At 46.1% G+C, this 27729-nt stretch overlaps 1 protein-coding gene across 4 annotated transcripts in view; it reads right to left on the bottom strand.

Annotated features, from left to right (window-relative positions):
- Window positions 1-27729, bottom strand: part of SCARA5 (scavenger receptor class A member 5) — a 102201-nt gene that overhangs the window by 46997 nt on the left and 27475 nt on the right. The gene's annotated exons all lie outside the window — the stretch shown is intronic.

The following is a 27729-nucleotide window of genomic DNA, read 5'->3' as shown; positions in this document are numbered from 1 at the left end:
CCCGTCATAAAGTATTTTAAGGAAGTTGGAAATTATTCTCTCTAATAAGCATATAAAAAATGTGGGCCAGACGTGCCAGGAATCTAGGCACTTATAGAGTTTCCTCTTTCAGAACATGAGGTTTGCAACCCATGCATCAAATCTCTCACATTGCTGTTCCTCAGCCAGTGGACTCCTGGTGCCAAGATCATAGATGCTTGGAGCTGAAATTGACTTTAATAATCATTTACATCTTATTTTCAGATGAGGAAACAAAGGCTGAGAAAAGTAAAAAATATCCTAAGTCATCTAGATTGTTGGTGGCAGAACCAGGCCTAGCACTTATATTTCTTAAAACCTAGTTCATCTCTCTTATCTACTATCCCACACTACTGCCCAGAAAACCAGAATTAGGTAAATATCCATCTGCCCACCCATCCATCCATCCATCCATCATTCATCTATCCATCCACCCATCCATCTATATGACTCCATGGACAATAATGCAAAAGTCAATCCTATCCCAACAAGCAGAGTTTTTTTTCCATTGAAAATATTGACACTAAGCTTGAGAGTTATTTTGAAATGTTAATTGGTCCCACGTGTATCTCGCATTATTAGGTTGGCTATCTTTAGTATTGCACAAATACTTAGTATTGCAAAAGAGTAATATGAAAGTATGCCAGTGATAGCCATCAATCACAATATGATATTCTGTGGTCTTAGAACATTTTCTACAAAAGGGAAAAATTTTAATAACATCTTTCAACATACTGTAATTAAGAGCTGCGTGCATCTCACGTTTCCAATTTTTAAAAAACTGACAGGGTGTGTGAAGTACAGAAGATTACATAAAGATTTAGAATTTCATAGAGTGAGAATTAAATGGTCCTTAGACATAGATTAGAAAGGAAGAGATAATGAAGTTAGCATCCTAAGGCCTGGTTTTAGTAAATCCTACCCACCACTTAATTTGTTCCTCTTGAACAAGGGAATGCATAGTTTTGAGTCTCTCCCTTTTAATCTAAAAACAGAATAAATAACACCTACTTCAGGGGTTGTTGTGAGAATGAAAGGGAAGAGTAATTGAGCACTTACTAGGGGCCAGGCATTGCTATGTGGTTTGTGCAGGTGTTATCTCATTGGAGGAAATAAAATACATGGGAAGAAAATCCCCGTATATGTTGCAAGACCTTATTCAAACTCATACTATTTATGTTCATGGACATCCTCTACCCAGAATGCCTTCCCTTTCTTTATTATTAGGATTGTTTGCATTACTACTCATAATGCAACGTCTAACAGCTGCATCGAGTTTTAGATTTTACACAGCACTGTTATGTACAGTATCTAATTTGAAGTTCAGGACCAGCATTTAGTATAATCCCCACTTACTAGTATATTGGGTAAAGAACTGAGGGCCGTGAGAAGAAATGGTTTTTTTCACCCCTAGCTAGTGACAGCCAGGCCTCGAAACTCAGTCTTGCTCCTCTCAAGAGTGTATTCCACCCACTTTTATGCCTCGTCTTCCTCATGTTTGTGACTCTCCAGCAACCTGAAGACACAGCTCTTCAGCCTCTTTTCCCCCAGTGACCCCAGGCCTATTCCCCCTACCCCCTGGTCATTATTTGGTACTTTACAAAGAGATCCAGAAGGCTGACTCCTCTCTTTTCAACCACTTCCATCAAGCTTGTCAGCTCTCTCATAAGGGGGCCTGCCCACTGTCTTCCATGGACAGGTTGACTCTATAACTTAACCTTCCCCATTGGCTCTCCTCTGGCTACGTCTGAATCACTCTTGTTCCTGGATTTAGAGATGATTTCAAATGCCCCAAGCCTCTGGGGAGATGACCTACTTCTATACTTATCAGTGACAAACCTGGGCAGCTACAGCTTCCCCTCCCCCTTTCTTTGCTCTACCTCCTGGACCGCACAGCACTGCTGAATACTTGTGCTATCTTGGCCCACTCTTGTACTGTTTGAGTGCACCTGGAGTGAATTGGTGGGCCGGGGTAAAAATTCCCTTAGCCTCTCTTCAAAACCTTCTTCATGACCCTACCACCCAAGCCTGCTTCATCCCTCTCATTCTTAGAGGTAACTCTCTGTGCCCACTTTGCCAAGAATATGAATGCCGGTTAGCAAGAACTCTATGCTTGCACCTCCCATCTGCCCGTATCCCCATTGTTTCCTCTGGGACCAGAGTGAGAAGCATGCCTTTCCATTTTCAAGGTGACCTGCAGCCTCTGAATTGTTGGCCACCCCCTGCCAGCTCCCACAGGAAAGCACCTGGTGGGAGGTGGGCAGGGTCTCTGATTCCTGCCAGGACTCATGCGAGACTGCGGCACCGAGTGGGAAGGAGGGTGGGGTGTTAGGGAGTTACCTCCTAAATAGTGAGGATTTCCAACAAGACAGTTATTTAATATTTGAAGACAGATCCAGCCTTGCCAATGTTGCTCAGTGTTTAGAGTAATGGCCCTCCCACTGAAGGGTCACAGGTTTGATTCTTAGTCAAGCACACCTACCTGAGTTGCAGGTTTAATTCCTGGCCCGGTAGGGTTGTATGCGGGAGGCAACCAATCCATGTGTTTCTCTCATATTGATGTTCCCCTCTCTTTCCCTCTCGCTCCCTCCCTCCCTTCCACTTGTTCTAAAAATCAACGGGGAAAAAAATTCTCTGGTGAGGATTAACAATAAAAAAAAGAAAAGAAAACAGATCCCCTTTCTTTTTTTTTTTTTTTAATATATTTTTATTGATTTCAGAGAGGAAGGGAGAAAGAGAGAAACATCAATGATGAGGGAGAATCATTGATTGACTGCCTCCTGTACTCTCCTCTACTGCATATTAAGCCCACAACCCAGGCATATGCCCTGACCAGGAATGGAACCGTGACCTCAAGTTCATGGGTCATTCAACCATGAGCCACACCGGCCTGGCCAGATCTCCTTTCCTTAAGGAAAGTCCCTTCACTACCCAAATCATCTTCTTTAAATGTGTTTCAGTTTGTCTGCCTCCAGCAGCAAATGTTTAACAACTGGTTTTCCAGGACAAAAGCTACCATCCCACTTTGCAGCACTGGCCCATTTCTGAGGTGCTAATACTTCCACCATGACCCACACCAAGCTGCCAACATGACATCCCTGAATATGGATTTGGGAAGAGATGCACATAATGGGACTGACTTCAGCACACACTGCTTTCCTCCACCTGGAACTGCAGCACCTTACATGGGAAAAAGGACACTGAGCCAGGTTTGAGAGAACACCATTTTATGACCAGTTTTGTAATAACCGATTCAGGCCAAGGATTACAAATGGGATGCTCGCATCATTGAGGGAAAGTTTGTTGGAAAACAGCGCATCCCTACGCAGGATCACAGTGTCTCCCACAGATCACTTCTTCTGTAGAAAGGGACCGGCAGGGACCTTTACAGTAAAGACCTGAACCAAGCGATCAAATCTGACATCGGCGATAAAGGAACAAAGTGACACAATATGCCCCCTGAGTGATGCTCGGAGCAGGATGCAGGAAGGATTTCTGTCAGAAATGTTTCACCTGTGTCGAATCTAGTGAAACAAATGCAAATGGAGGGATATTCTACCAAGCAACTGACCTTTGTTCTTCAAAAATATTGATGCAGTGAAACACAATGAACGGTAGGAGCCATTCTAGATCCAAGAAGACTACAGAAGCCATTCTGGATCACATAACTGGATATATGATCCTGGATTTCATCCAGCATCAGAGTAACAAAGAAAAAAAAGGCTATAAAGGACATTACTGGAGCACTGGAAGGAAGTAAATGATGGACTATCTATGTATCATTGTACCAACATTAAATTTCCTGAATGTAATAGTTCTAAGGCAGGGGTCCTCAAACTTTTTAAAGTGGGGGCCAGATCACGGTCCCTCAGAGAGCTGGAGGGCCGGACTATATGAACTACTAATTCCTACTGTAACACCTCGGCTGCCCTCACTGCCCAAAAAACCTGGCGGGCAGGATCAGACTCCTCTGCGGGCCGCATGTGGCCCTCGGGCCGTAGTTTGAAGACCCCTGCGGGGTGATATAAGAGAACATTCTTGTTCTTGGAAATGCACACTAAAGTACTTAGGGGTGAAGTTTGCAACTGACTCTCAAATGGTACCACAATACAAAATAGTAATTACAGCCCGAACTGGTTTGGCTCAGTGGATAGAGCATTGGACTGCAGACTGAAAGGTCTCAGGTTCAATTATGGTCAAAGACATGTACCTTGGTTGTGGGCACATCCCTGGTAGGAGGTGTGCAGGAGGCAGCTGATCAATGTTTCTCTCTCATCAATGTTTCTAACTTTCTATCCCTCTCCCTTCCTCTCTGTAAAAATCAATTTTATATATATATATATATATATATATATATATATATATATATATATATATAGTAATTACAGTGTTGCTGGGGAGAGAGAAAGAATGTTGTGAAATGTTAATACTTGATGAAGCAAGATAGAGGGTATCTGGGTGCTTATTATGTAATGTTTCCAATTTCTCTGTAGGTTGTATCCTCAAAATTTAAAAACAATGAAAAGAAAAAAGAAAGACTGACACTGAGAGTTGTGGAATTGTCTAATCTGCATGGAGCCAAATGGGACTGTCACTTCCCTTATGCTGCACACTACACCTCTATTACTATAACTTGATTGCAACAGCTTTTGGTTGGCAGCCACATCATGCAGTTACTCATGCTGCCAACCTCAAACCCTAAACTTTGCTTTAAAATTGCTGTCAAGTGTATCTTCCCTAATGTTCTCACACAGGACCTCATGCTCATTCATGTTAGACTAGAGGCCCAGTGCACAAAATTCGGGCATGGTTGCGGTCCTTAGGCCTGGCTGGCAATAGAAGAACAAGCATCTGGCATAGAAGTGCAGATCCCAACTGACTTCTGGGTCCTGGGCAGCACCTGGGCCCCCAGACCCCCATGTGCTCCCTCCACCTGAGTCACAGTGCCCAAGTCCCCATGCAGAGATGCAGTGAGTGTGGCCAGACACTGAGGCTAGGGTGCAGGATGAGCCTCTGGGCCACCCAGCAGGGCAGGCAGCATGCTCTCTCCCAGCTGGCTTTGCAGACCAGCTCCTGTGTGAACCCACAGGGAACCTGACTGGCCCCAGTGGTCCAGTTGGTGGCTGCAGCCGGGTTCACCAGGAAGAGGCCATGTGGGTGTGGATCAGGCTCCTCACAGGCGCCCTGCACCTGAGCACAAGAGCTTTCTTGCATGAGATCCCTGGCACCCCAGGGGAGGGAAGCAGGGGGAGTGAGAGCGAGCTGGCAGACACCTAGCATTCTCACCGCATGTCCATCCCTGTCACCCCGGCCCCCACATAGCTGGTTAGAGGTCACAGCGTGTCGCCACCACCCACCATGTTCTGTGCTGTTCCCTGGTGGTCAGTGCACGTCATAGCAAGTGGTCAAACTCCCAGTCTTCCAGTAGAATAACTGCCCAAGGGGACAATTTGCATATTAGGTTTTTATTAGATAGGATTGTCAGGTCCAGGCTATTTTTCTGGACTTCAGGCTCATTTTTGATTCTTGTTCTGCATTCCTTTGAATTGAATGCAAACCTCTGTGGACCACAAAAAAAAAAACACACAACAACTATAATGTCTTTACTGGGGTTGAACTACATTAAAAAAAATTATTAAGCATACATAATGTGCAAAGCAATAGATGGGGTAAAAAGAAATCAGCAATAACTAAAAACAATGTGATTGTTGATTGTAGCCTTCTGGAAAATAAGAACTAAGCCTTATACTTCTTAGGTCACCCCATAGCACCCCATGGGAATGAGCATGTAGTAGATGCTTAATAAATATCTGGTTTGGGCTCACCTGGGTAACTAGGCATCAGGCTTAGAGAGCCAGTTCCCTTAAGAGATGACATAATTAATAATCAAATGTATGAACAACTTTATAAGATCATTAGCTATCAAAAGATGCAAACTAAAATAAAATGAAACCTCTCTAAAAATAATGAGGTAAGTGCTACATCATGCTGGCAAGCCCATGGTGAAAACTAGTGTGTTTATACATTGCCGATGACATTGTAAAATACTTTTGAAAGGCAATTTGGCAAAATGCATCAGGAGCCATAAAAATGTTCACATCCTCGGTTCAATCATCTCGCCCCCGGGAATTAAGCCGAAGGAAATCATCCAAAAGAAGGAAACCCTATAGCACGAGGAAACTCGTTGCCCTCCTCTGTGTAGCAGTGAAAAACGGGAGCGTCATGGATGCACAGTTCAGGAATAATTAAATCATGGCACATCAACTACATGGACTCGGATGAAGCCCTCAAAAGGACAGCTATGAAGTCTGTTATATAACAATGTAGGAAATGCATGTGTTGTAATATGAAGCACACACACACACACCACACACACACACACACGCACAAATGCAAGGATTAAAAGAAAACTGGCTTCTTGAAAATAATTGACTTTTTTTTTTTTTAGAAGAGTGAAATGATGAGTAATGTCATTGTATATTTCCTTATGGTATTATTACTAGTATGTTTGAGCAACATAAATCATTTGAAATAATCATCTATTGAAAGAAGGCGAGAGGGATAATGTTATGGGCTAAACTGTGTCTCTCCCCGCTCCCAAATTCCTATGTTTGAATCCCAACCCCACTACCTTGGAATGTTAACTGCATATGGAGTTGAAGGATTGAAAGAGGTGATTTAAGTTAAAATGAGGCTGTTGGGGTGCACTCGTAAGAAGAGAGAAAGATGCCAAGCACCTGCATGACCAGAGAGACAATTTCATCAAGAGGAAGCAAGAGGGTGGCCATCCAAACACTCAGCCCAACTCTGCCAGCACCTTGAGCTTGGACTTCCAGGCTCCAGAATTGTAAGAAAATAAATTCCTACGATTGAAGCCACCCAGTCTGTGGCATTTGATTGTGGTGGCTCTAGAAAACTAAATCAGACTGTAACAGACAACACAGCCAGGCAGGCTCCTGGCTCTCCACAGCCACAGATCCGATAACCAGAAGACTGGGTGCATGGGACTGATCCCTACCGACCCCTCAGGTGGCCCTAGGACCACAGAGCATCTAAGGAGGTTCCTTTTGCCATCTTCAGCTCAGTGAGTAGAAGGTCAGGGGGTTGTTCTCAAACTTTCTGCCAATCAGAAACACCCAGAAATGTTAGAAACCTGCATTTCTAACAACTTTGCCCCCATTCTGTTTTAGTGGCATGGTTGTGCTGAGAGCTGTAGGATGATTCACGTTCACTATCCCCCTAGCTTTTGGGTTTCTTTTCTATTCTCCTTTAAATTCTTCTGTCTCTGCCAGCAAACAGAGGTCCCCGGTAGTCAGAATGTCCGGTTGGGCCTTCAAATCCCATCTGACTTAAACAACCTAAGGGGCAGCAACCCCACGTCTGGATATACACCCAAAAGAATTGAAAGCAGGGGTCTGAATAGGTATTTGTCCACCTCTGGGCTTCACAGCGGCTTTGTTCACAACAGCCAAAAGGTGGATGCAACCCATGTCCTTTAATGCATGAATGGATAAGCAGAAAGTGGTGTATACATCCAAAGGAATATTATTCAGCCTTAAAATAAAGGGAAAGGCCTGGCCAGGGTGGTTTAGTGGTTGAGCATTGACCTATGAACCAGGAAGTCACAGTTCGATTCCTGGTCAGGGCACATGCCTGGTTGCGGGCCCCGTCCCTAGTGTGGGGCGTGCAGGAGGCTGCTGATCAATGGTTCTCTCTCATCGTTGATGTTTCTCTCTCTCTCTCCCTCTCTGAAATCAGTAAAAATATATACAAAAATAATAATAAAAGGGAAGACCTATCACATACTACAACATGGGTGAACCTTGAGGACAGAATGCTAAGTGAAGTAAGCCAGACACAACAGGACAAATACGGTAGGATTCCTTGCCTGAGGTTCCTAGAGCCGTCACATTCATAGAGATGGGAAGCACAATGGTGGAGTCCAGGGGCGGCGGGATCGGGGAGGGAGTGTTGGAAGGGGTCAGGGTGTCAGTTTGGGAAGATGGAAAACTGTTCTGGAGATGGCTGCACAGCGTGAGTGCCCTGCATGCCACAGAGGTGTGCATTTAGGATGGTTAGGGCGGTACATTCCATGTTATGTCTAATTTACCACAACTGAAAACATTTCTCAGGGAAACCAAAGAGGAGAGCTGGGGTGGGATGGGGAAGGAAGCTGGACTAAGCCTCCCTGGATCTGGGGGCTGGCCCCCTGGGGTGAGGGTGGGGCTGAGGGGAGAGTCTGGCAGGGTCCGAGTGCGCGCTCCTGGCCAGCATTACTCAGGCTCTGCCCAGTCCCACCCAGGCCAGATGATACATGGGCCACCGGGGAGCCACTCAGGCAGGCCCAGCTCAGCTTTCACAACCTAAGTTTCAGGCTCTGGCCTGGGGCCCGCGGGCTGGAGCCTCCTTTCCCTTCCCCCACCTGCTCTGCCCTCAACCATGCAGGTGAGGGGGCCTGGGGCTGGCCCAGCTCTCTGGGGCCGTCAGGATCGTCATCAGCCAGCCTTTCGCCCACTTGGAGGAGGAGTGTGGCCTGGGAGCTCTTAAAACTGCCCGTTCCTCTGGGGTTTAGGGGATAAGGTTCCCAAGTCCCTCTCTAAGGAGGAAAAACAAACAGCTGAGAGCAGGCGGCTCCAGCTGTGGGACATGTTCCAAGACCGAGAGGGGAAAAAATCATTCCGTCTCCACACGCCTAGTTAAGTGGAAGGCAACGGCTGCCGAAAGGAATGGCAACTTCCCCACGACCTTCAGTTTCACCGGGGAAATGTAAAACTCCATCCTCGAGGGTACATGTGTTTCACGTCGTAAATTGCAATGTGGTGCCACAGCCCTTTCTGTGGATGTGTTTGTATACTACGTGCTGTCACAGCGGACATCGTAAAACCCACATGGCCAGGCTGCGGCACAAATGGGAGGGACAGAGAATCGCCTCAGGACTAGTCTTCTTGGTGGGAAAACCACCACCAGATGCCTCAGTTTCCTCACCAACTTCTGGCCCAGAGGCCATGCGGTGTGGTGGAGAGAACAGTGCCCTTGGGCAGACCCAGTCTCAGGCCTGTTTTGATCATATGAGCCCCTCCTGCCTGGCCCAGACTCTAGTTTCCAGCTGATCTGTGTTCCCCGATGGGGCCGGTGCGAACATGTGTGAGCAGTGGGCGTCTGTGCAATGAGCTTGACTAGGAACCAAAGTCTGAATCCAGCTCAGACCCTTACTACCTGTCCCATTTAAATTTAAATTTAACACCTGAATCCTACACCTGCCTGGCTAGTGTGGATCAGTGGTTGAGCATCAACCTATGAACCAGGAGGTCGCGATTTGATTCCCGGTCGGGGTATATGCCCTGATAGCGGCTCTATCCCCAGTGTAGGGCATGCAGGAAGCAGCAGATCAATGATTCTCTCTCATCACAGATGTTTCTATCTCCCTCTCCCCTCCTCTCTGGAATCAATAAAAATATTTAAAAAATAAAAGAAAAAATACAAATTTAACGAACCCCTGTTCACCTGCAAGAATGATCAGTCTCACTGGGCCTCGGCTATCTTATCTGTCAATGGGGATGATGGTGGAAAGATGGAGTGAAACAGCGATGTGAAATACAATACTCCTATGATGTAGTGGTGGCCTTGGTGGCCAGGGTGGGAAGTTGGGGCGTTGGGCACTACAAATGGGGCAGCTTGGGAATGAGGCCATGGTTGCCCTGTGATAAGTCAGGGTGTGAAAAAGGCAAGAAGAACGGTGATTGGCAGTAATACTAGTACACGACTCCCCCTGACTGACCTCCTCCTGTCTGACCACATCCCTGTGGAAACTATTATGCTCGAGGGGACTGGAGCAGGGTGGGACAACCCCCTGCCTCACCCCCTGTTCCAGGTCTGCATCCTCCACTGCACATGGCCCAGGAGAGGATGGGGTGTGGGCATGGGTGTGGCTCCAAAGAGGAGCTGGGGGCTGCCATGGGGGGGGGGGTGCTGCCCTCACCAGGAAAGAAGTGCGCTGTGGGAAGTGATGGAGCTGGAGCTGGTGGGCCGGTGGGACTGCTGTGCATGACCAAGGTCTGAGAGCACCAACAGGGTCCTGAGCAGAGTCCCCGGAAGGCACAGAAAACAAATTCAACTTGTTGATTCCTCATGGTGAAACTTGGGCTGAGAGAAACCATACTTTCTGGCTACTTTTGCACTGAGTCCTTGCAACAGGGGACGGCAAGAAGAGAAGGCTTGGCACTGCCCACTGGAGGCCAACCCTGGTCTGAGGCAGTGACACCAGCACATCCGGTGCTATTAAATCACCATGTCTGGACTTTGAGGAGAGCCAGGACTTGGAAGTTCCAAGAACACATTGCCTACCCAGGACCTGGCCCAGACCCAGCCTTGGGAGGAAGCCTTGCCCACCCCCTCTCACCTCCTGGGCATCCTGTGCCAGGTGGACCTTATGCCCACGCTTGGGGACATCCCAGCTTGTACACTGCCCTCATTCTGTCTTCTGCCTCCTGACCATCTTTCCCAACCCCTGCAAACAGCTCCTGCCTTGCCACTCCTGGCCAGCAATGGGATCTGCCCTCAGCACGTGATCCAGTGGACCCGGAAGAAAGCTGGGCCCAGAAAGAGGGGCTCGGGCACTCCACCTGGCCATGTTCTCTTAGTCTAAGGTGACCAGACGTCCTGCTTTTGGCGGGACAGTCCCGATTTTTAACCATTTGTCCCGTGTCCCGCAGAGTTTTAAAAAAGTCCCAATTTTTGGCCACCCCAATAGCCCCAAAGCGGGGACGTCTGGTCACCTTATCTTAGTCCCAAGGACTCTGCCTTATGGGATGGGATGGGATGGCATGGCATGGGATGGGATGAGATGTGGCCAGATGAGGGACCGAGTGAGGCCCTCTAAAGTATGGGGACAGGAATGATGCTGATTTCCTCCACTTGAATATATATTAAGAGATACCATTTATGCGCTCATTCCATCAATCCCACTGAGATCTGTGATAAAATGTTTAGTACTATTTGAGTGCTTTTCTTCATGAAAAAAAAATAACAGGTTAATGTGGACTAAGCAGCTTAATTTATAGACGACTCCAAGAACTAGGGTAATATCATCATTGTGTACTGTGACCCTTTCCCAAGAGAAATGGCGGGGGCTTAAAGACACTGTCTCAGTTCAGGGCCACCACATCCCTCAGAGGATGGCTACGAGGGGCAGACTGTAGCTCAAAGAGCTTATGTAATTTGCCCAAAGTCATAGAGTGAAAATGGCGCAGAATGGGACTCCAACCCGAGACTGTGTAATCCAGGCTAATGTGGACAATACAAAGGTATTCAGATATAGTCTCTGTCCTCCCAGAGGTCAGCTTAGTCGGCAGTCAGGCATAGAAATCACCAGCCTTAGTACAAAAGCAAATGAAAGCTGTGAGAAATGAATGCAAAAGAAGAGCTAGCTGTGTGAGAGCAGGTGCCACGGTCATTCTCTGGGACTTAGACTTTTTCGGAGCTGACGGGATTCCAAAGGCCTCGTCCAATCATCGTCAACCTGGAGTCCCTGATGTAACTCTAAAGAGCCCCAAAGCAGACATAGGTTTTCCAGGCAGAACTACTGGTAACCATGGATATGCCAAAGGATCAGGTCCCAAGGCTCTTAGGGGCGGCCTCCTGTCCAAGGTTACACAGCCAGTGTCAGTGCTGGGACCTGGAGCCAAAGGCCAGACCACCAGTGCGGCCATCTGTTCTCTCCGGTACAGCTGCTGACTTGCTCATGGCCACATGGGAAGGCAGGAGAAAGAGCCCACCAGGAATGTGACCGCATCCCACTAGACAGTCAAATGGCTGCGTGGGTGCCCGGGAGCAGAGCTGGGACAATGGAAACAGAGTCTTCCTCTTCCCCGTGAGGGTGGGGTGGTGGTGGTGGTGAATTATTTATATTTAAAAGCTTCTATTATGATGCTTGACATCTTAAAAAATCTTCCTTGCTGGGAGAACTGACCCTCCCTGGGCTAGCCAATTCTTAGAGATAGCAAGGAGCCCAGCCTTAGCATGGCTTTGATATGCAAACTCACCAGTTCAGAGCTGCACCTTCTCTGTCCACCTGTGCACCCCAGGAGGCAGTTTTTCTCTGTCCTAATCATTCAGGGCTAAGTACCAGGCACCAGAGGCCACCCTAACAGCCCAAATCCTACCCAAAGTCTTCAAACTAGCCAATCCTAAACTGCTTACTCTGCACTGCCTTGCCTTTCCTGTGGAACCCCAATAAAGGCCTACATGCTCCTCTCATTCTGTCTTCTGCCTCCTGACCACCCCAGAGCTTCCCCGTGTGGCCCAGCGTGGTGAGCCACGCCTCCCGTCTCCAGGTCCTGTTTACTTGAGCCTCTCCTCTCTTTCCTCTTGTGGCAGCACCTGACTAAGCCTCTCATGAGAGAATACAAAACAGGGAGGTCCCCTAAAATGCAGGGGAAGAGGAAGCCCACAAGGCTTTTTCCCTGCCAATGCTTTTTAAAAAAGAATACATTTCTATTGATTTCAGAGAGGAAGGGAGAGAGAGATTGAAACATCAATGATGAGAGAGAATCATTGATTGCCTCCTGCACACCCCCTATTGGGGATCGAGCCCACAACCCGAGCATGTGCCATTGACTGGAATTGAACCTGGGACCCTTCAGTCTACAGGCCCATGCTCTATCCACTGAGTCAAACTGGCTGGGGCCCTGTCAATGCTTTTTACCAGGAATGGCCGCTAGTGTCCTTTCAGCCCCTGGCATATGAGCGTGAACAGTGTTCCCCTCTAAGGCCATGTCTCCCCGGAGCCTGTGAAGGTGGCTTTATTCAGGAAGAGGGTCTTCGCAGATGCACTCACAATACATAAGGTCATACTGGATTACAGAGGGCCAAATGCTGTATTATCTCCCTGATGTGGGAAATCCAAAAAGTCCAACTCACACAGCAGAGAGTAGAATGATGGTTGCCAGGGGTTAGAGGGAGGGAGAAGTGGGGAGATGTTGGTCAAGGGTGCACAGTTGCAGTTATTCAAGATGAATACGTTTTAGAGATCTACAGCACAGTGACTATATTTAATAATACAGTCACGTACCACATAACATTTCCGTCAACAACAGACCGCTTGTATGATGATGATCCCATAAGATTATAAGGGAGCTGTAAGATTCTTGTTGTCTAAGGACATCGCACTGTCACACTATTGCACATTCCTCACATGTTTGTGGTGGAGCTGGTGTAGATACACTGACTGCGCTGCCAGTCCTGTAGAAGTATAGCACACATGCCCTGGCCAGTGGCTCAGATGGTTGGTGTGTCATCCCACATACTAACGGGTTGCAGGTTCAATTCCTGGTCAAGGAACACACTTAGGTGGAGGATTTGATCCCCAGTTGGGTGTGGACAGGAGGCAACCGATCAATGTTTCTCCTTTCTTTCTTTCTTTCTTTCTTTCTTTCTTTCTTTCTTTCTTTCTTTCTTTCTTTCTTTCTTTTTCTTTCTTTCTTTCTTTCTCTCTTTCTCATTTCCTCTCTGTAAAATAAATAAATATATCCATGGGTGACGATTACATTTTCAAAAAAAAGTGTAGCACCTATGTATGATGCCAAATGGGCACTAGACTTACCAGGGGATGATAATAATGACAATAATAAAGGACTATGTTACTGGTTTATGTAATTACTACACTATATTTTATGGTTTTTTTGGAGAGCACTCTTCCTACTTATAAAAAAAAAAGTTTGCTGTAGAACAGAATACAGTGTTATGCCAGCAGCAGCATCTCTTGATTGCATCATTTTGTTTTGTGCTTGCTTTAACTTCGTGTTGGGTACAGTAACATGTTTGCAGGCATGTAGCCTAAGAGCGATAGGCTATGCCTTATAACCTAGGAGTGTGGTGGGCCATACCATCTATTTTGTAAGTGCACTCTATGATGTTCACTCAATGAAACGACGCATTTCTCAGACCGAATTCCCATCATCAAGTGGTGCATGACTGCACTATATTGTATGCTTGAAATCTGCTAAGATGTTACATGTTCTCACCACACACACACACACACACACACACACACGGTGGTAACAATGTGATGTGATGGTTATGTTAACTGGCTTGATTGTGGTGGTCACTTTACAATGTATGCATATATCAAAGCATCACATTATATACCATAAATACATGTAAATTTTATTTGTGAATTATAAAGCTGATGGGCGGGGTATAAGAAAAAACAGTTTAAAGGGAAACTTGGGGCATTTGACTGACTCCCTTTACTCCCAAATAATGCCTTTACTGCCATAGAAGGTACAATAGAAGTTATAAAAAACCAAAACAAATAAAATAAAATAAAATTTAGCAAAGCTGCGAGCTTCAAAAACCAGAGGAGGCACCAGAGAGCACGTGTCTGGGTCTGAGTGACATCTGGGACCCCTGAGGAAGACAGGCCTTCCAGGGGAGCAGGAGTGTAGGGGGATCTGGAGCCTCTGAGTACAAGTTCCCATTTGGCTAGAGAGGCCGGAAACCCTGAGCCGGACATGTCCCCTCCCTGGGCAATTCCATTTATAACTGTTGAGGCCAGAGCCGAACCTTCCCAGCGCCGGTTTTATTTGTCATTCAGCCTCTCCCTTGCTGGACGCCCTTGGGGTCCTTGCCCAGCTTCTCCTTGTCTGTGGTGGGAGAGTGCTCTAGCCCCTGCCTCCAGGAGCCCCTGTTGGTAGCCTCTGAGGCCAGGTGGGGGCAGCACACCCGGCCGGGAGAGGGAGTAAGGACAGCCCTGCTTGCTCACCTGGGAGGGTGCCGGTGGCTCTGGGCAGTCACCCGGGTGATGTGTCATCAGGGTTACAGAAGGATTCCCGTGGCTTTTTGAAAGGGCGGTTTAATTAAAACACCAAGCACATGAGAGAAAATTGACCACAGTTGTTTTCCTTTCTCCAAGTTCCCTTCTGCCCTCCCTCCCTTTGTCTGCATATCTGCTTGCATAATTGCCCTCGGACTGCACACACGCAACGGGGGCAATCTTTCTTCCCTTAACATTACTTCATAAACATCTCCCCCCGGGGCTCCACAGTTCTCACTTGGAAAGGCTGTGTAATATTCCTTTGTGTTGATTTGCCGTCAGTTAGCTAAACAACCCTTTCAGGCTTGACATTTATGGTTTTTTCCAGTTTTGAGTGATGGTGAAAAGTGTTGAGTTTTGTACCCAGGCCTGACTTTCTTCCTTGAGAGCAGTGGAGTAGGTTTTTTGAGATCAAAGGTATAAAGAGTTTTTATAGATGCTGAAAGGACCCGGACTTCCTCCAGGCAATCTGCTTGTTTACTCTTGCTCAGTGGCCACTGCTAATTAACGGTCAGGGGACAAGTGTTCATGGGAAGGAGACCCCTTTCCTCAACTCCTCCCGGGAAGATGCAATTTTTCCAAAACCCTGGCAGATGATGTGTCTCACAGAGGACAACCGGCCAGATCCCACGGTTGTTAACTGCAGCAAGAAGGAGAAACAGCGCTTTGCAGAAGGAAATCCTCCCACAGTGAGTCTGCACAGCCAGGGTTCTGTGGCTCCCCTGTTTCCCGCCTTGGCAACTGGCACTGTTGCCTCCAGCAAGTCGCTTTGGGACACCTTCACGGCCTCTGCCATGTTCACGCAGGTGCTAAGTGTGCGTGTGTATGTGTGTGTGTGTGTGTGTGTGTGTGTGTGTGTGTGTGTGGGAGGGGGGTGGGGGTGGGGGGAATGCTCCAAGGACCCTTGGTAGAGATAGGATCTCTGCAGCCAGGGCAAGGGGTGCTGGCTCCAGGCAGCCCCACTAGACAACACTGAGCTCACATCGCTGCTCTCTTCAGAAAGAAGCCTTCGGTAATGTGGCTAATGGAAATAAATGAATATTCTAGAAAAACTGATTGTACTGTACAAAAAGCTGTTCCTAAAGTGTTAACAAAAATTCTTATTGGCAGAGCGTCTCATGGTAAAATTGCATAACATGTTATGAACCTAAAGCAGTCATAGTTTAGCATAAATAATTAAAATGTAAAAGCTATCAAGACTACATTATAAAATTTCCAAAAGTCTCCTATTATTTAAATTAAAAAAGGGGGTGACAATGGAAGAATATCATGTAAGGAAAAATATCCTGCAAATAATTTACATCTAAAAAAAATTGTCCTTTAGAAAATTAACCTTCATTCGAAACGCTAACAGAAAGATACCCATGAAAATACACACATGGTGTCAAAACAAGCCAGAGGAAAATCATTTGGGGGGGAAAAAAATGAAAAAGGATCCCAAGTCAAATTTATAGAAAATATCCCTTTATTAACTTTTGGTCGAGAATATGTTTGTATATTTTCAGAAAACAACTCCGAGACCATCTGGAATCCTGTAACAGAGAGGAATAGACAGAAGTGCTCCAGCCATGAAGACAGAAGAGAAACAATTCAGAAATGGAAGATGCTGACGACACCTCGCCATACCAGCAGACAGCAGCTGCGTGTTGCTGAAGGATGCCCAGGACCAAACCAGAGACGGTTGGACCTGCATCACCACCGTTTGTCCACCAACCAGATCTGAAATAGCATGACTGACAAGTATACACAAGGAACTATTTGACATTGAAATTGGGACTCAACAGAACTGTTGGTCCAGAAAGGAACTCACTACAGACTGATTCATTTGCCTCTCAGCATAACCATTATGGCTTTTCTCAGTTTAGGTTCTTACAAGGGTATTTCTTAGATCACATGATCTCACACATCTAGAGGAAATGATGAACAACATAGATTGATGAACAGAAACAGACTCAGAGAAAGAGAAGCAGCGATCAGACTTTCAAACCTCAGAGGGAAAGTAGGGGAGGGTGGAGATAAGGGGAAGAGATCAACCAAAGGACTGTGTGCATGCATATGGGCCTGGCCAGTGGCCATGGACAACGGGTGTGTGTGTGTGTGTGTGTGTGTGTGTGTGTGTGTATGTAGGGAGGGGTTTGGGATGGGATTGGGAGAATGAGGACAATTATGTGATACCATAATCAATAAAAAAAATGGAAAAAATAAAAAATAAATAAAAATACTAAAATAAATAAATAAATAAATAAATAAATAAATAAATAAATACTTAAAAAAGAAAGAAGCCTTTGGGAGAGGCCAGTCATGTTTCCTGAGCTGGAGCAGAGCCCGGGCCCACATCTCTTCTGGGGTTTCTTGATTGGGGGGGGGGGGGGGGAGGCTATGGATTAGGACCACACAGCAGGGTGAGATGGGAATACAGGAAGTGCCCAACCCTGGTCCCCTGTCCCAATCCCTGCATCACTTGGATTGCTCTATAAAGGACCTCAGGGAGTGTGGGGCTCTCACAAAGGAGCCCAGGGAAGACAAAAGCCCTGGGGGCTCCTGCTGGCCATCAGGCCACACTGGGCTGCCAGCCAGAAGGGCCACTGGGGCCAAGAAGATTTGGGTTTTCCATCTCTGAGGACATTATCCTCATAAGACCATCTGCCTGGAGGCCACAATAGTGAAACTGACCGCCATCACCAAGTTGAGACCCAATGGTCATGTGTGAAGCTCTCTTGGCCTTGTCTTCCTTCTTCCCAGGCCCCTCCCATCACATATGTGAGACATGCTTCTACGGGAGAATTATTCATTGTTTATCTGGAATTCAACTTGATCAGGGCATCCTGTTTTTTTGTTTGCTAACTGTGGCAACCCTACATGGGGGCAATTGGAAGGGTCCAGGTGCAGATGATGGAGCCTGTTGTGGTTTGCTGATGAAGTGAACATGGGAGGCAGGTGAGATAAATCTGGGAGGATTCCTTGGTTCTATGTTAATACAACTGGGTAGATCGTGGTGTCATTTATAGGAATGGAGAAAAATGGGAGAGGAAAAATCAAGAGTTCTGTTCACATGCTGATTCTGAGATGCTTATTAAATGGCCAAGTAAGGATGATACAGGTAGGTATCATATTAATGATATTTGAGCATATTAATCTGAAATCCAGGGCAAAAGTTAGAAGTGGAATGTGATGGAATTTGATGAAGGTCACCAGGAACAGAATTCAATCAAAAAAGAGAAGAAGACCAAGGACTGAACTCCGAGTCACTCATAGATTTAGAGGTGAAGCAGGTGAGGGCAGGCAGCAAAGAAGACCAATCAACTGCTTCACTAAATTACATTGGAACTTCTCAGAATGTGGTGCCTACAGTTTGAGATTTATATAGAAACATTTATGGAGCCCCTGCTATAAGACAGGCATTGCGCAAGGCCCTTTATGTGTTGTCTCACTGAGTTGTCTCAGTACCAATAAGTGATCATTATTATCCTAATTTTATTGCTTGTTTTTAAATGAGGCTTAAATAATTTCCCCAGGTCAGAACTTGTAAATGATCAAGCTGACATTCTGAACTCAGGTTTGCTTGGTCTCAAAATGTCTGTTCTTTTCCCTACACTGTGTTTTATAATTTATTTTTTGCATATCTGTTCTCTAGCTGGTGCAATCTAGCTGGCCAGGACCTTTCTTTAGTCCTCTTCCTATCTTGCTGTGTATAACAGTGGTAGGCCCTTGGGTGGGAGCAGATCAGGCATGTTGCCTACAGGATGCTTGCAGAAATTCCAAGAGTTTATGACTTCTTTCCCAAAGGGTGGAGAACAAGAGCTTATTTGTTGCTCAGCTTCAGTCCCAGTCCAAACTCAAAACCACCAGTAAGTAGTAAAATCTACTTGATAGCTCTAGGCATGTGCAGCAGAAGACAGGACCAGGGAGCAGAGGGAAAGGTACGGTTTGAAGATACAAAGGCTGAGCCATAAAGAGGAAGATGCAAGCTGCAGAAGAAAAAAAGAGACTAACGCTAGCCCATTCCCAACTTTGCTTTCTTTCTTTTCTTAATAAGAAAGCTCCTTTTCTTAGCAAGATCTGGGTGCCTCTAAGTTTCCTCCAGTCCTGGCTCCTGGGATAGAAATAGAAGCAGTTGACAAGTCTCTCTTATTTCCTGTTCAGCATGGTTAAGTGAGGGCTGGATTATAGTATGGTTGGTGGAAGTTATAGTCAGTGATAATCACCTAATAAACACCAGTGTTATTTAACTGTATGCCATGGACATTGTAGGCAGTTTACATGGATGAATCAATTAAATCTCACCATTGCCGAAACCGGTTTGGCTCAGTGGATAGAGTGTTGGCCTGCGGACTGAAAGATCCCAGGTTCGATTCCGGTCAAGGGCATGTACTTTGGTTGCGGGCACATCCCCAGTAGGGGGTGTGCAAGAGGCAGCTGATCGATGATTCTTTCTCATCGATGTTTCTAACTCTCTATCCCTCTCTCTTCCTCTCTGTAAAAAAATCAATAAAATATATATTTTTTAAAATCTCACCGCAATGCTTCGAAGTGGGGAGGGCCACCACTTCTGCTTCATAGACGGGGGCATTGAGGCTCGGGTAGGCAGCTTGAATAACTCACCCAAGGTTTGCAGTAAGTGGGCAAGCCAAGATTTGGATCCTGGCAGTCTGACAGTGCCCATTCACCTTGCCACAAAAGGTCCAACCAGCCAGGGTGGGCAATAGTTACTGTTTGCAACAGGAGTCTGGGGAAGAGAAGTCCCAGCCGTGGGACCATGGGCCAGCACTGGCAGCTCCTCTCAGCCTCAGTTTCCTCATCCCTATGCTGTAAACTCTTTTCTGATTCTTTTGATGTATATGAAAATTAATTAAAACTGTGAAGCACAGGTCAGAGGTCAAAGATAAAGGACGAATTAATGGTCAATATAAGCCTACCGGAGGGGAGGGGTTCGATAGACTTTTTCTGTAAAGGACCAGGGAGCATGTTAAGCTCTGTTAACTATGCTAAACTTTGCAGATTATATGGTGTCTGTTATAACGACTCCATGTTGCCACTGTAGCACAAAAGCAGCCATAGCAACACATAAATGAATGAGCATGACTGTGGGCCAATAAAGCTTTATTGACAAAAACATGCAGTGGCCAGATTTGGCCTTTTAGAGGAAGGATTCCAGCAGGATGTAGCTGAGATTGGTCCTCTGCCTGGTCCTAATTATTGTAACAATTGGAATGAAGACCCAGAGAGACTTATTGCCAAGTTTGCAGGTGACCTTCCCTCCCACACCCCTGCCCATTTTTCTTATCTGAGGGGTGGTTGGAGGCATCCATCAAAGTCAGAGAGATACGAAATGTCCTCTATCCAGGGCAATGGAATCTTTTGTGGAGAAGTCAAGGTGTCAAAATTCTCTTCTTCCTTTTTCCTCCCAGCCCCCCTGGAGCTAAGGTGGGACTGGGTCACCTTTTGCTGGGAAAGCTCTGATAGCTCAGAAAGGTCCAACCAGCCAGGGTGGGAAGCAGAGGGAAAGGTAGTTTCTCAGGTGAGCGAGGTCAAGGTTGGAGGAAGTACGCTGGTGGAGGGCCCTTGAGGTGACCCCATGGGCTGACGTGCCCTTGGTCACGTCCTCCTGGGAGCTGTACACGTGGCTGCATGGGTTGGAAGACTGGCTCAGGCATGTTCAGACATGTTGACACAAGGCTGAGAGGAAAAGCTAAGTGACAGATGCCCAAATCCAGATTGAAGCTGATCCAACAGGCTGCAATACTTGGCAGAAACCAGAGTGATGACATATAACTAAGAGGACTAACAAGAGCCACATTGAAGTTCGAGCAACAACAAAACCAACAAAAGCCTATTGTACTGACATAGGACTAAGGAGCTCTCACTGGGCAGCGTTTCCTTTGAAAGAGACCTGGTGCTGGGGTGGGGTGGAGAGTGGACATGATTATTAAATGACTGCATAGTATTCCATCCATTGGATGTGGTCCCATGTATTGCTAGGAGTTATCACTGGAAAGGCTCATGCAATTTAGGTTACATCGGCATACATGGGAGTCGAGATCAAAGCTGGTCACAGCCCAGCACACCCTGCCCTGGCCAGCCCACACTGGCTTTACTGGGTCTCATCCCACTGATCTCTCAAACCTGGAGCTTGTTGGGTGAGGATGGGGGATGGCCACTATGTTGAGGTGTGCAGTGTAGATCAAACATTAGCGGAGCACCTACTATGTGCAGGGCATTATGCCAGGTACTGGGAGCACACAGGGAACAAGACACAGTGCCTTCTCAGGAAAAGAGCTTTCTTTTGGACTAGAAAGGGATAAGCACATACATGGATAATAACTTCAATATAATGTAGCAAGGGTGCAGATAGGGACAGCCACCACAGAGGTCTCCAAACCAGGATTAATGAGCCACTGTTGGAGGAACTGGTGTTTGCAACTCACTGGAGAGCATAAGAATGAGGAAAAAGCCTTATTATGAGTGGTTCCTGCAAGAGGACCTAGAAACCTCATGTACGGGATAGTCGAGGAAGATTAGGAAAAGGCCTGTCCTTTGCAGCTGTTCTCCAATAGGACCACAACACCTCGTCTGTCTGGGAGAGTGGGAGGGAGCTTCTCTCCCTTGGATGGAGGTTGTACAGGGCATCCTCCGAGGCCCCTTCCAAGGCGAAGATCCTGAGTGTCATGAGTGGGACCAGCACCACAGAGCTGGCTCGCTCACTCACTCTCTCCCCGGAGGAGCCACAGTGCTGGAAACAGTGTCTGTTTCTTAACTGGGCCCTGCACCGGCACAGCAAGCACAGAGTCCATCAGGCAAGGTCTCTAGGCTTCCCCTGTGTTTTTAAAAATGTGTGGGCTGCGGGAACATACTCTCCCACCACACAGGACACACCAAGCACTCTCTGTTTGTAAGCAGAACCACGAGGTGCACCGGTTAAACAAGTAGGTTTCTAATCCTTTGCTCTTCCGAGAGCAAAATCCCTTTGATTATTCCAATTGTGATGATAATATCATCTAATGTTGATGGAGTACTTTTAAGCCGGGCACTAAGAGTTTTCATGTGTTAATTCACTTAATCCTCACAACAGCCCTATGGGGTAAGTACCTTTAGGATCCCATTTGATAGAAAAGGAAACAGACTTTGAGAGGTTAAATAATTTGCCCCAAGATGATAGAACTATCCAGTGGCATAATACAGATTTGAATACAAAAGTTTACCTTCCTAACCTACTAGTATATCCTAAAGATAATATAGCTATTAACTTTGAATATAAAGACACATAGAATAATAGAACTATCATTAGTCCATTGTTTTTCAGACTATGGCTTGTATCCCATTCATGAATATTGAAATAAATGTATGGGTTGTGACTTTTTAAAAGAACGAATAGAATAGAATAGAATAGAATAGAATAGAATAGAATAGAATAGAATAGAATAGAATAGGATATCATCAGCATGCATCACATGTTTAAGACTTTTTCTTGTGTGTATGTGTAAACCAGTTGCAATGAAAAATATATTTCTTAATTTAGGTCATGATAAAAAAGTTTGAGAAACACAGTCCAACCTGCTCATTTTATAAATGAATGTATTAAGGTTCAGACAGCAATGTGATTTCCCCCCAAGATTACAGAGTGTTAATGGATGAGCTGGGACTAAGCCCAAGTTTTTCTAACTCTCCGTTCACAATATCAAGCTTAATTGACTGCAAAGAAAGCCAAGGGAAAACGAGCAATAATACTGACAGAGGTGGTAGCACTAATACTACAATAACAACAATAACAATGGCTACTATTTTTATCGTGCTGACTGTGAAAACAGCCCAATGAGGCAGGCATACTTATTTCTTCCATTTTCAAAAAAGGAAACTCAGGTTCAGAAAGGTCAAATAACTAGGCCAACATCACACAGCTGGGAACAGAGGGCAGGGTGGAATTCAAACCCGGACAAGCTGACCTGAAAGTCCATGGCGTTAGCAGTGTAAGGTAATACAGGATCATGTCTGTCTTAATATTCTTCCTAAATGCTATAATGACAATACAGTATATATGATGTGTGTATTAATTAATATATGTAATTAATTACATACCTACTAGCACATACCCTTGAGTGGAGATTCTATACTTATCTGTATTTAGATACTTGGCTAACACTGAAATAATCATCTTTTTCCTACCACTAAGACCCCCTCCAAGGTTCCTTGTCTCTTTCATTCACTTATCCATTCACCTAAATAGCACACACTTACAGAATAACAGAGTAGGCAGAATTTTTTTAGGTGACAAAACTGTGCATAACACCCTTTTTGTTCCAAAAAAGGCTTAAGGCAGTTTATAAGGAGACATAAAATACACTAAAAGTAACAATAGACAAAGGACGGATGAAATCGGTTTGGCTCAGTGGTAGAGCATCGGTCTGCGGACTGAAAGATCCCAGGTTCGATTCCAGTCAAGGGCATGTACATTGGTTGAGGGCACATTCCCGGTAGGGGGTGTGCAAGAGGCAGTTGGTCGATGTTTCTCTCTCATCGACGTTTCTAGCTCTCTATCCCTCTCTCCTCCTCTCTGTAAAAAATCAATAAAATATGTTTTTTAAAAAACAAAAAGCAATAGACAAAGGACGAATTACTGGTCAAAATAAGCCTACCGGAGGGTTTTCATGTGAATTTCCTTCAAAGTCACACATTTTACAATGGGATGCCAATGAACTACCTGTTTGCATAAATTACCTCCTTGAAAGCAAATTTTAATTACTCTCTAATTATAGTCTCCTTAAGGTACAAACTAATTCCTCAAGGAAAGCACACCTTCTGAGAGAAAATAACTTCTCCCCAGGTCCTCCTAGTCGACATGTGTGATGGAATGAACTGTGTTCACAACAGCACCCTTAGGACAGCCCAGGATGGGATTTCACCACCTGTTTCTGACAGCGTCCCCATAAAGGCCGAGGGCCTGGTGATGGTCATTCCAAGATGCACGATGAGACCAGTGATCTGAGTGCCAGTGGACATGGGCTCTGAGCGCACTGTCCTCTGGCTGTGGCGTCAGGGACACACCTGCCTGGAACAAGGTGATCCAGAACAGGGGTGCTCGGTTCAAACCGCATGTGGGCCACTTGGTGTTCAGCTCTCCCCGGGCGGAGCCCACCCCAAGCACTCCAGCTCTCCGGAGCCGGGCTTTTCTTTGCAGAATTTGGCCCGTAGCATTGGCAACGTCACACGGCCCTAATGTGTATGTGCGCTTATAAATTTAAACACTCCCAGAGCAGGAACCACGACTATCTCATGATCCTCTTTATTCCCATGCTATAGATGGAATGTTCGCACCCCACCCAAATTCATATGTTGAAATCCTAACCCACAAGGTGATGGAATTAAGAGGTGGGGGGCGCGAGGGGGATGGTTTTGGGAACTGATTAGGTCATAAGGGTGGAGCCTTCATTATGGGATTAGTGCCCTTATAAAGGAGACCCCCGAGAGACCCCTTGCCCCTTCTACCTACCACGCAGTGGCACATCGGGAAGGTGGCTGTTTACGGACCAGGAAAGGAACCCTCACTGCTCACCAAATCTGCCAGCACCTGGACCTCAGACGCCTCAGCCTCCAGAACTGTGAGAAATAAGTGTTTGCTGTTTAAGCCCCCAGTCTCTGGCAGTTTGCTATGGCAGCCCGAATGGACTGAAACCCCGGGCTTGTTTGCCCGCTAAGTCCTCATGCACAAGTGAAGCACCTTCTAAAGGTGCTGGTGGTACTGTCTAACTGCTGCTGTTAAGAAAGAACTAGCCGAAACCGGTTTGGCTCAGTAGATAGAGCATCGTCTGCAGACTGAAAGGTCCCGGGTTCGATTCCGGTCAAGGGCATGTACATTGGTTGCAGGCACATCCCCGGTGGGGGGTGTGCAGGAGGCAGCTGGTTGATGTGTTTCTCTCATCGATGCTTCTGGCTCTCTGTGAAAAATCCTCTCTGTGAAAAATCAATAAAAAATATATTTAAAAAAAGAAAAGAAAGAAAGAACTAAACGAAGATGTCAGGGAGCCCATTTCTCTCCAAGGAACTCTCCCAGGTCCAGGTCTGTAGTCTACATTGCTGTAACACTTCAGCGTCCCACCAAATGAGACCCCCAGCTGTCTGCATTTCCCCTTTCCGATGTTTCATTTCCACTCGTGGGAATTCAAGTTCCTCAATGACAAGAAAGGGGAGGAAGAGGTGGTTCCTGATGACCATCTTTTGTCACCACAACGATGTCCCAGAATAGTCCTGGGTAAGATTGAACCTCCTTCAACCCTTGAACTCCATCAAAGAACATCTTTCCTAAAACATTGGACTGAGCACCTCCTAACCACATGATCACCGAATCTCAGTTCTCTTGTTTGAGAAGTTAGGTCCCCTATTCCGTACTGTTCAAAGATGACTCTGGAACAGAACAAGAATATCAGCCCAGGTAATAAATAAAATGGGTTGAAGAGATAGGAAGGACAGACTGGTGTTGGCCTCCTTGGTAGATGATGGACAGCTGTGATCATAAAACCCAGTGATGGTGTGGAAATATCAGAGAAAAGATTCCCAAGAGGATGATGGTTAGGAATGAATAGTTAGATGGTGGGTAGCAAGCCCAATTGTTCAAATAGTTTGTGCAATGGCTGGATTAACCTTCTGAAAGGGGAAGTTGGGATGATGCCTAAACACAAGGTACAGTGTTCGCCTTTTATTTTGAATGCTTGGAGAAAGAGGTGAATTAAGAAAAAATGTAAGGTTTTATAGAGTAATTTTTTTGTGTAATTAGATGATAATTTCATAATATTGGAAAGCAGTAAGAGCAAGCATTTGTACTGCAATCTGATATTACTGATTAGATAATTAGACATGGCACTGGGTTTCAGGAAATAACTCTGCCAACCAGTTGTAAGATGTATGAGCTTTTTATTGACGAGAAGGTTTTGAAGTCTAAGAATGGTTCAAACAGAACTCCTCCTGTCTCAGTCAGCTAGGGCTGCTAAAACAAAATACCACAGACTAGGTGGCTTCAACAACAGACATTTAGCTGTCACAGTGAAGCTGGGGAGTCTAAGATCCAGGTGTGTGATTTGTTTATTGTTGAGGGCACGCTTCCTGGCTTGCAGATGGCCCCTTCTCACTGTCTCCCCACATCCTAGATTTCTCTCTCTCTCTCTCTCTCTCTCTCTCTCTCTCTCTCTCTCTCTCTCTCTCTCCTCTCTCGACCCACCTTCATGACCTAATTACCTCCCAAAGGCCCCACCTCCAAATACTATCACACTTGAGGTTAGGGTTTCAATATATAAATTGGGGGTGGAGGTAACACAATTCAGTGCATAGCACATCCTACTCAAGGTGACCTCAGCAGGGCACTGGAGAGCATGTCCTGCACAAGATGGAGAAACAGCCACAACAGGCTACCTGCAGGAGGCCAGGCAGGCTCTGGCTTACTCTGAACCATGTATCTCTCCATCGTCTTGATATTTTCTGAAAGGAAGCATCCCTGGAGGTCTTCAATCAGGGTAATCTGAAAAAACTAAGGTCAGGCAGGGCCTCCTTGAAAACTCCCAGACTTGTCCACTGCATTCTGAAGTGAGGAGACAGCTGGTGACTATTTCTTTCATTGGTCGCCCTCACCATATCTTTCCCAGAGGCCAACATGATTTCCCAGACAAGAACCTGGGCAGGTGACAGTGGGTATGCCATGGAGCCAAGAGATAAAGTATGATACTTTGTTTCATCTGATCACTTCCAATCCAACCAAAATTTTTATTCCGCACAGGCAATTTGGTACCCAGAAACTTTAGATTTAAAGGTGATAAAGATCAAAATCCTCCCTTGCCTTCCACATGGAACAACCAAGGAAGCATGGCAATGTTTCCATTAGACTCAGAAACCATGTTCCACGCTCCTTTCTGAAACTTCCAGATGTTGCCATCATAAATCCCATTCAAACGCCAAGCCAGGAGAAAAGTCTTCCTTTGTCATTATGGACAGCACACTTGTTTGAAACGCTCCTCTATTTTTGAATGGGAATCTGTCTCTTTATAAAACTCACCCGTTGGTCTCTCTCTTTCTACCCTCAGAGGCCACATAGAATATATCTGCTCTTTTCAACGTGGCTGCTCTTCAGACACCAGAAAAGAAGTTCATCCCCCTACAAGTCTTCTCTTTCCAAGAGAGGGCGGCCTTCCAGCCCTCTGTGCATCCAGAGACCTGCCCCTGGGTTCCCGCCAGCCTGACTCTCTCCTTTAGACCCTCTTCCATCCCTTAAAAGTCCCCATTCCCCAGATAAGTTGTAACACCGTAGCCTAGATTTCCTGCTGGGCTGAAACACTTTCCAAAAATTGTGGGAATTTGTTATGGCTGTGGCTGCTAAGCCCACAAAACCCAGATCCCAATCTCTCACTGGAACAGCCCAAGAACATGTTCAAATCATCCTCTGACTGGACATCATCCCTGAGATGAATCACCAGTTTCCCTCATTGTTGCTGTTGGCTGTTCTCCAGGCCAACGTTTGATGGGGCAGACACCACCCCTAAGGAAGCCCTTTGCCCTGAGTGTGGAAACCTGAGGGCAAAGGCAGCCTTGAACATCCCATCCCAGGGCCCAGGTGACTACTTTCACTTGACACAAAGCGAGACCAGACCAGCTAAGCATCTGCCTCAGGATTGCTAGCAAAGGGTCATCTGCAAGGGCTTAACCTCCAGATTCCTTCACTAGAGTTAACCCGAGGACCCCACCCTCAGCACTACAAGCCAGCTCTGCCTGCCAGCAGCCTGCTCTGGCCAATCCCTCACCCGCCACACCCACACTTCCACTGGGTGTGCTTTCTCTTGATTACCACAGCACTTGTTGTGTCAACACACAGTCCCCATCATAGTCCCTATTGCAGGGCTCTATCTGTGTGTCCCTGCTTCATC

Source organism: Pipistrellus hanaki, assembly GCF_964339955.1.
Source record: "Pipistrellus hanaki genome assembly, chromosome: 5".
Taxonomy (NCBI): domain Eukaryota; kingdom Metazoa; phylum Chordata; class Mammalia; order Chiroptera; family Vespertilionidae; genus Pipistrellus; species Pipistrellus hanaki.
The sequence above is the reverse complement of the archived record's forward strand: the minus strand, read 5'-3'. Positions and strand labels throughout refer to the sequence as shown.